The following is a 9,664-nucleotide window of genomic DNA, read 5'->3' as shown; positions in this document are numbered from 1 at the left end:
CTGAAATGTCTCCAGGGACAGTGCTGCTGTCGCAGTCTGTTCCAATGCCTCACCACTCTTTCACTGAAGAAATTCTTCTTTAATTTCTTCCAAGGTGTAAGCAGTTTTCACATTTCACAGAACTATTGTGCCAGATTAGGCACGGTTTCGCAGTGAGCTGTGTTTGTTAGTTGGTCCAGCTAATGAAAAATCCTGACAAAATTTTAAATGTTTGAGTGGGTCAACCTTTCAGAGCTCGGTTCTGCAAGCAGCCTTGCAAACACCTACTTTGCAAAACTGGAACAGGGCCAGGATGTTTCCAGCCAATCCTGCTCTCAAAAAATAATCCATGCAATCACTGCCTCAATATCTCTGGAAACCAAAATGGCAGATTTTTTTTCCACCCGCTTCCTATTCACTTTTTACAAACTAAGGAGAAGGCAGAATCTGTGTATTTCCTTTTTAAGGCTAGGCCAATCTAACAGTAGAAAGGAGTGGCTCTTTTTCACTCCTAATTTTACCCTCCAACTTTTCTTGCATTCTAGAGATTTAGTAATGGTGAGTGTATGGGGTGTGTTTATTCAACTGGTTGATTCAGCAAAATGGCTTTACTTAAGGGTGGGACATAAATTTTTCTTTGGGATCAGCCAGCTGCCCCATTCACCTGCCTGCCCACTGTAAGACACAGCATTACTGGGACTGGTGGCAAAGGGGCAGGGAGGCAGGGAGGATAGGGAGTGAGTGAGTGAGTGAGTGAGGACTAGAATGGGGATGAAACATTCCTACATTTCCAACTGTCCTGTGGGGAAGAAAGTGTTCAGCTATCACTAGTTTCTCTGTCTTGGGCATTGGCAGCCAGCATTCAGCTTAGTTTAGCTGTAAGCCAGTTTCTGGTTTCTAAGGAGATTTCTTAAGGACTGCAATCTAATTTAGGGCTTGTGAAGTCCTGGCTTTTCCCTTTTAGTTGCACTGACACATGGGTCATCAAGGAGGGATACAGCTGAGATTGCTGAGCCAGCAGGCAACAAGCCAAAAAGAGGGTTTTTTTCTTTTTTTCTTGAGGGACCAGCTCCCTTTGTGCTTTTGGCTGAACAAGGAATGTGAATGTACAGCAGGGAGTGGGATTAAAGGATAGCAAGCATGAAGTACAATTGCTAGCCTAAGTATGATCTACTGCTGAAAGGACACATACTTGCCCTTTACTCAGTCTTGAGCACACATGTCCAAACTTCTTCCTGTATGCTCAGATCATAGTGATGGATAGTGAGCAATCTCAGAGGAAAACTAACATGCTACTCTTTCCTTGTCCCGTGTCAGCTGCCTTCTGCAAGATTAGTGATAAGACCAAATCATGGGGAAATAATATGAATGTTAGTGCTTGGTCCTTGCCAAGAACGCTGAAGTGGGTGGCTGGAAGCCTTTTTTGGCCCTCAGCAATAGGTTATGAGGTATCCCATCCCAGTGTCAACTTGTAGTCATCCATACACCTCACTTTTCAATTTGCACTTTCACAAGCTATTTAAAATCACCCTCCCCTGCAAAAAAAAAGAAAAAAAAAAAAAGAAAAAGAAAGAAATGCCTTTGTGTGATCAAAGTCCTTAATACAGAAAACATAGCATTCCTCTGGATTCTTCTGTTTGCTTAGCAGTCTCCGGGTGAAGCACTCAGTGAAGAATTTTTAAAGCAAACGACGAGGTGAAATGCTTCCTCTTTGGATCTGCACTGTTCTCCTTAAACTGGGATTTATGAGTTTAGTAAGTTGTGGATGGCTAAACTCAGTCAAGGATAGTGGGTACTCCACACCTCCAAAAAATCAAAGCATAAAATCAAGATCACTGCTACTGCACTGCTGGCATCACACTGGCCTCACATTTCAGAGATTCACTTGAGAGAAGCTTTGTTTTCCTGTTCTTTCCTGTTTCAAGTTTACTGCCAGTACTGGACATTAAATCAAGGCTGTTGTGAAAATGCCTGTTAAGCAAATGACAAAATAACCTTGACAAAAGATAATTCATGACTCAGATTTGTACTTAAAACACTTGTTTCTAACCAAGAAGTCCAACTGTTGCCCACAGGAATGGCATAGTTGCTAGTAAATTTGGAATGGACAGCATGCTGTCAGTCAGTAGGTTCTGATTCCTAATCAGTGATGAGAAGAACCGTGTGTTCTAACAATCAAGAACATACTGTTTTTCCAAGTTTAAAGAAAATGCTGCATCCTTTTCTGTTCTTTTTCAGAATACATGGTGCCAAACTCACTTCTTCCTGTGTGAACTCCTAATGAAACCAAAAATCTGCTTCAACCAGAATTTAATCCTGCTAGAAAGTATAATAATACTCTCTCTTCTGCATTTCAGTATTATGTAGCACTTTACTGTTCTATTTTTCATTTCTGAGTTATCAGAAACAGTAGGAGCTCCTCTAAAATTATCCTATATTTGGTAGCACTGAGACAACGTTTTACTCATAGGGTGAAGCTAGCGTTTAAAGAGGGCCTTAGCATAAGAGATTATATTTAGTACTGGGGAAGCATATTCTAATAAATATTTGCCAGTTGGCTTAGTAAGTGAAAGTATGTTTTCAGGCTTTCTGAATTTTACATTCTTCTCTCATTTCTGTGATGTACAGTGGCAAAGCGGAACTCCAAAAAAAGGACGATAGCCATCCAATTTTCAAGTGGCTTTATGATCCAGAGCAAACAAAGAACATCCATTGCAGGTTAACCAGAAATTCATCTGCCCAAGTCTCTGTCCCTTGCAAAAGATGACAGAAGTCAGATCAATTGGGCTGTGGAAAGCCAGGTAGTAAGGCTGGAGAAAATGCCAAGTCTCACTTTTCCTGTGTTAGGCTCAAAGTCTCTGTTGTTCAATATGCACCTGCCCCTTTGAAGCAACAAAATGAAGAGAGCTGGTAGACAGCTTTCATGCTGCAGGCACTTGATAGCTAAGATTCTCAAGCTATCTAGGAATATGATTTCCAAGATCCTCCTCCTCTACCAACATCTCACCATCTGCAATGAGAAGGACCTGAACAAGCTGCTAAGAAAACCCATAACAGATTCCCAGTATTCATGTTGAACTGCTGCACAGGACAGTCAGCACTGGCAAAGCTAAGAGCAAGCAATTTAAGAAAGGACAAGTGGGAGACTACAGTCTTAAGGTAAAAGGAAGCTGAATGAGATAAGCATGCACTCATGCCTCCTATGTACAGGAACATCCTCCCAGGATGCTAGCTCATGTTGTCTCTAAGAGCCAGCAAAGGGTTCCTCTTCCACAAGTTTCTCTAAAACTCTTCTAAAACCAAGCACTTTAGAGAAATGTAACATCCTTCAGCAAGATGTTCCAAAGGTCAACTAGGCTTTGCTGACATCTTCTCTTATCAGCTGTTGCTGTTCTGAATGAGGCCGATAGTCATGTTAGGTAGCAGTGCATTTTCTTCCTGTTCAGAGCCTTACGAAGATTGGAGTTCCTGACACCATGGTCTATAACATGGTTCAAACATTACTCTGGACAGCCAATGCTTAAATATGGAAAACAAGTAGGCTCTATATCTCATTCCTTTCTCCCCTCAGCATCCCCAAGTCTAGAAATTCCTACTGAAGGGAAGAATAACCAGTTTCCTTTCTTTCATTTCTGAAAAAAGTGCATGGTCTTACTTAAAAAATGGGAGTTGATACCCCGCAACTATTTCTATTACAGCCTGGTGGTCAGAGTAGTTCAGATGTGGAGGAGCCCAACATAAAATCCCACCTCTGTTAAAAATATTTGAGTCAATTGATCTGAGATGATGAGTTGAACTGCCAGCTCTCAAACTGTCAGGCTACATTTGCTCGGCACAGGATTCAGAATTCAACAATCCTATGGGACCAATGCTGGTGCCATTTTTGAGATTGCCTCCTCTCTCATAAAGTGCCAGTCGTCTTAAGAACCAGGTGTTCAGTCCCACCAGCCCCATGGCATTTTGAGGCTCACACAACACCTCAGGGGCAAGAGGAATCCAGGATCTCCCATTTGCAATTCTGAAATTCCAACACAAAAACAGACACAGCTGGAAGCTGTGTGACGGCCATGACTACACTTCTATTACTGTGGAAGGAAAGGACAGAGTTGGGAAAAACGTTTATAGTATAGTTCCTAGAACTCTAGGAAGTCTATCTGTCTAGATTTTTTGCCTCTGGTTCTGATTTAAAGAAGAAAATAAAAACAACATTACGAAGAATATACTGACTTCTACATCTATCGCTTCCATGTCAATATCTGAAATAACAGTATGAGCAGACTGAGTACAAGGGAAAGTTCTTACTGGAGACTATAAATTAAGAGAAGTGCTGAGAGTCTTTTCTTAAAATTGGGAGCAGGGATGAAGACAGACATATACAGAGCTGAGTTCAATGGGAAAGTGGGAGCACTTTCAAGACTATTCCAAGCCCTGTCGTTAGCCTCCATAAGCTTCAGAAGTAATTGCTAACGGACGGAGTCACAGTCCAGACACTTCAGAGCCTTGTAGATCAGAAGCAGAATGCTGAATTTTTCCAAAACATTTTTTTTTTTTTGAGGCAATGTGTTTGGTGCACAAATGCAATAGAGCCTTGGTCTACCCTGCTTCAAAGATAAATAGTAGCAACTGCAGCAGCAAGTGGCCTTTGAGAGGAAGGTGAATTTATGATGTCTGTTGATCAGCTTTTATTTTTTGCTATTAGAAATAAAAAAATGAATTCAGTAATAGTAAAATTAGAGAATAGAGAAGTCAGAAGAGAATACAAGACACTGAATGCATGAGTGTACCTGAAATTACATAATAAAAGTAACGACAAACTATAACTTATGTTCAAATGCTTTCACTTCCCCTCAGAATAAAAACATGACAGAAGACAAAATACTGAGGCTGTAAGGACACGTCTAGTTGATATTTGCTCTACGGCAAAAGAAGTTGTAGAGGATCTTATATCTATAGAGAGATGGTAGAAGTATTTTCATGCCACACTTCAAACTCAGCTCCAGTTCACAAGCCTTTTGCATTAGTTCACAGATAAACATCATAAATTTCCATTTCAAAATGGCAGTCTGTTTTTTCACCATAATCCTCACTCATCCAGACTTTCTTCACTCACTCCAGTTATTGCGGTGAGTTTGCTTACATTCCACATATGGTCAGAACAAGACACTTGTGTGAGTTCAAACACGTGAAGAACTGCACTAAGGACAAATTTTGGTTCTATCCCTTTGTCATTCTGCTATACTGTGTTTTTTCCTGTCTTCAAATTCATTGCACTGCAATGGAAAAAAAGTTAAGAATTGTAAGGTTTTTGGATGTATCAGAAAACAGTTTTGAAGCCTTCCTTTTCTTCAGGGTACAGAGTTCAGAAGAAGCCTTGAAAGTCTGGGATCTTTTGGGGAGGTAGGCAGATTATATCTAACTGATTAATAAAATAAGTGCAAAAAAATCTCTCAATGCTCGATTTTTTATTTTTATTTTTTCTGTTTATCTGCATGATTTCTTGCTACTGTTACAGAACAAATCTAACTGCATTTTCAATAGAAAATCCACGTTTGATGTTTCTAAAAAGTGGACTTTTTCTTTTGGGAAAATAACCTTTGTCCCCCACATATCATTACACTTCAGCTTATTCTGCATGGAAAAAAAAAATATTATGTGTGAGTTTGGCTTTTAGTAAAAGGTGAAAAACAGCTATGCTACAGCCTGATTTCTCTTCAAAGAATGCTGCTGGCTTCATAAAAAGGCCAGACCATATTCTCTGAGGTTTAATGTTTTGCACTGGAAATGATCACTCAGTAAAGTATCATAAATATGAATAGAGTAATCAGAAGAAATCTAAATAATGCTGAAATACTCATGTAAGATGCTTTCAAGTGACAAATGAAGAATTCTGACAGTGGCATGTAAAGTACATTAGCATAAGCATTATGTTACTTATATTGTAATAATAATAACAATTTAATGTAATCGGTACAGCAATGAAGTGATGACTCATTGCTCTAGGAAAATGACCAAGAAGCCACCAAAAGCCTAATAAACACAGTAATCAACATAGACTCCCTGCCTTTGGTGTTCTCTGGAATTAATGAGACCTTTCTCCACCATTATAATAGCAGACAGAAAGAGACATCCTACCTTCACAGCCTGGGTTGCACTGAGGCATTACTCAAAAGAGATCAATTTTACCCTGCCAGGCTTAGCAAGTTGGGAGCAGAAAAGTGTACCAGCAGTCAGAAGTTTGACCACTGTGCTGCCAAGTCCCTTTATGCTAAAAGAAACAAAAAATAGTAGCATTAAGATTGGCATTGCTATTCCACACTGCGTCATGGGCAGAGGTATGTGTATTAGTGTTAGTACAACAGAGGGCAGAGCTCTGAAAAAAGTCATGGTTCTCTTTTGCATATTAAATTTAACCTCAATGTGGAGCCTGTTTCTGGGGTGAGGTAACTCATAGAACCCTCATTTGTACAACAGTTTCCTCTTGACTTCTACCTGCACTAGACCCGTTTTTCTTGCCTTTTTGGGTCTGGATGACTAAGCTTTTCTGCAGTCCTTTCTCAAGATTACCTTTTTTCTTCCCTACAAAGAACAGCTGGAATAACTAGGCCTTTATATTTTAAGTTATTCATTAAAGTTAAACGGCTTTCTCTTCAAGCTTGTCCTAGGGCAACTATTATAAGGTTAACCTTTCTATAGCTGTGAATCCAGATAAGTTGCTCAATTTTCTTTACACCCAGCCAGACACAAATATGTATGAATATGCCTTTTCCATGGTTCATAGCTGTTGCCTCAATACGTATTCCGATTTCCCAAAGCAGCACTGAACATCAAGAGAAAAAAAGGTCAAAAGCCATGAAATGCAGTTTTGAGAAGGCCAGTGAGCACCTCATTGTTTGTTTGTTATTTTTGTAAGACAGCTGGTGATCCTCAGTACAATCTCCTAAACATAGCCAGGGTATTTCACTTATTACAGGATAAACAAACAAGTATCCCTACAAAGCAATTGTGCTTAATGGAGCTTTTACCACAGCCACGTATCCACACAGAGCGCTGCTCAACCTTGCTGTTCTTTTCAATAGGCTTCTTCAGTCTTACAAATGAGTCACCGAAATTTTGGGGACTCCTTGGTAGCCTCACCTCAAAAACATGTTCTTTTCTGCTTTGGCTCTCCTATTCAGATTGCACCCTTTAATACTTCCCTAAAATTCCTTCCTAAAACAAAGAATAAAGAGATCTGAAGCTCATACCTAAATCCAAGAACATGTGCACAGATCCATTGGGTACAATGAGGCAGACTGAGAATTAAAGAGCCCAGGCAAGATACAGCATTTCCTAAGGGACAAAATTTATCTCTCCACACTACTGTTTTTGTTTTGGTTTCAACTGAACACTATACACAGGCTGCATAGTACTGTATGCAGAGTGCTGGGGGAGCACTAATCTCCACAGCGGCGAGTCAAAGCACAAACAAACAGTAGGATATAAAATTTGTCAATGGGATAATAAGTTCTGAAGAGATGTTTTAAGGCTGTCAAGGAAGCTCACTGCCTCTGAACAGCAAATCATTCTTACTATGTCCTTCTTGTACCTGCAGATATTTGTAGTTCCTTGAGTTGGCACTGAGAACCAGACATTGTTAGGTTTAATTACTCAAAAAAAAAAAAGCAAAACAAAAAAACCCAAAAACACCGCAGGATCATTTTATATATGTTGGCTGCCTCTTCCACAAGATGGAGTGTAGTGATAGTATCTGAGGATTTTCAAATTGAATCAATAGATTACATCTTCCCTATCCTAGGAAAAGACTTTAAAGACTTCAGTCAACTACAGCAAAGCAAATCAGAGGCTCCTGTGGGGCAGTTGCTCACCGTTTAGTTATGCTTGTTTTAGATGGGAGGAGCTCAGATGCATCCCTAAAAACATATGGAGCTCACAGCTATTGCATTTTTTGTTTATTTGTTTTGTTTTAAACTGTCCAAAACAAGCAGTAGAACTTGGCAGCATTTTTTTTCTCATGAAGAACTAAAGAAAAAAATAGCAAACTCATGCTCCTAGCCACTTGTTAAATACGCTCAAATAATAAATGTAATTTTACTTGGTTAAGAATTATTAACACCAGATTTCTTCCTTTGGCTTTGTGTTGAGGTTCTCAGCTCAGTCAGATAAGAATGGTACTTCTTAAAAACCAAAGCAAGAGCAGTGGATGGAGCTGCCGGTGTTCTGCTGGTACATCAGCCTCATGTTCAAGAGACCCATTCGGAAGAACAGAAGCTTCCTTTTCCTCCCTCTCATGTTCTGAGCTCATTGCAGGTGGCTGTGATCTGATACAGGGATCTGTTATTGGCTGACAGTCAGGTAAATGCAGCTTGAATAGGGAAAAGGATTGTGAAAGATTCTCCCTGACTCAAGCATCAAGCAGTTCTATGATATAATAGAACGCAAGAGAGCTCATCTCAATTTGTGGTGTTCTAAATCTATTTAATATGATACAGCAGGTCTTGCCAAAAGATATGTATTTTAATTTTGACAATAAAACTAGTAGTTAAATTGTGTTCCAAGCACAGGAACATGCTTCCTCATGGGTTGGCTGATGTCCCATGCCTGGTAGTGTTCAAAAGGCATTTGGACAATGCTGTCAGTAATGTGCTTAACTTTTCAACAGCCCTGAGGAGGTCAGGCAGTTGGACTGGATGATCTTTGTCTGTCCCTTCCAAATGTGTTATAATGTTCTGTTCTAATTCTGTTCTAGTCTATCCTATCCTATCCTACTCTGTTTAATTGTAACCGTGGATCACAAAGACCTCAGCCACAAATTACAAGCTATAACCTTGCAATTCTCACCATCAGGAGTCCCCCAGCTCAGGTTGAGGTTGATATGGTTTTGGCCAAATCTTCCTCCTCAGAGAGCAATGTGGGTTGTTCATCCATTCATGCGCGTCACTAATTAGATGACGAGGCATTTGGCTACCTTAACAGAGTCATATGCATAAAGGCATACAGGCTTATCTTAGTCCTCAGATATTAGTCAGTGTACACATAGTGATTGTCCCACTCTGCTCTGCACTAGTGTGGTGTTACCTGGAGCACTGTGTGCAGCTTTGGGTACCACCATGTATGTGGACATAAAACTATTAGAGACCATCTGAGGGAGGGCCACAAGGATGGCACATATGCGGAGCGGCTGAGGTCCCTTGGTTTGTTCAGCTCAGAACTGAGGAGCAGAGGGGAGACTGATGGCTCTTCATGAGGGGAGTAGAGGTGCTGTGCTGAGCTCTGTTCTCTGGTGACAGCAACAGGATCAGAGGGAGTGGCATGGAGCTGTGCTGAGGAAAGGGCAGCGTGGAGGTTAGGGAAAGGTTCTGCACCAGAGGGTGGTGGGCATGGAACTGGACGTCCAGAGCAGTGTCATGGCCCCAAGCTGCCAGAGTTCAAGATGCACAGGGACAACACTCAGCCACAGGATTTGAATTTTGGGTGGTGCTGTGTGTAGCCTGGGGATCGACTCAGTGATGCTTGTGGATCCCTTCCAACTCGGGATATTCTAAGATTCTATGATTTTATCATTATTTCTTCCTTTACATATGGAAGAGCTGCAACATCACACCACAACACACATGTTGCATTTACATCCCTGCCAGATAGGAGGTTGGAATTACTACCTCTGCCTTCAGCACCTCTCTAACCCGGC

Source organism: Centrocercus urophasianus, unplaced genomic scaffold (genome assembly GCF_019232065.1).
Source record: "Centrocercus urophasianus isolate 14NV4802_14NV808 unplaced genomic scaffold, USGS_Curo_1.0 seq_10, whole genome shotgun sequence".
NCBI lineage: Eukaryota > Metazoa > Chordata > Aves > Galliformes > Phasianidae > Centrocercus > Centrocercus urophasianus.
Note: the sequence above shows the minus strand (reverse complement) of the source record.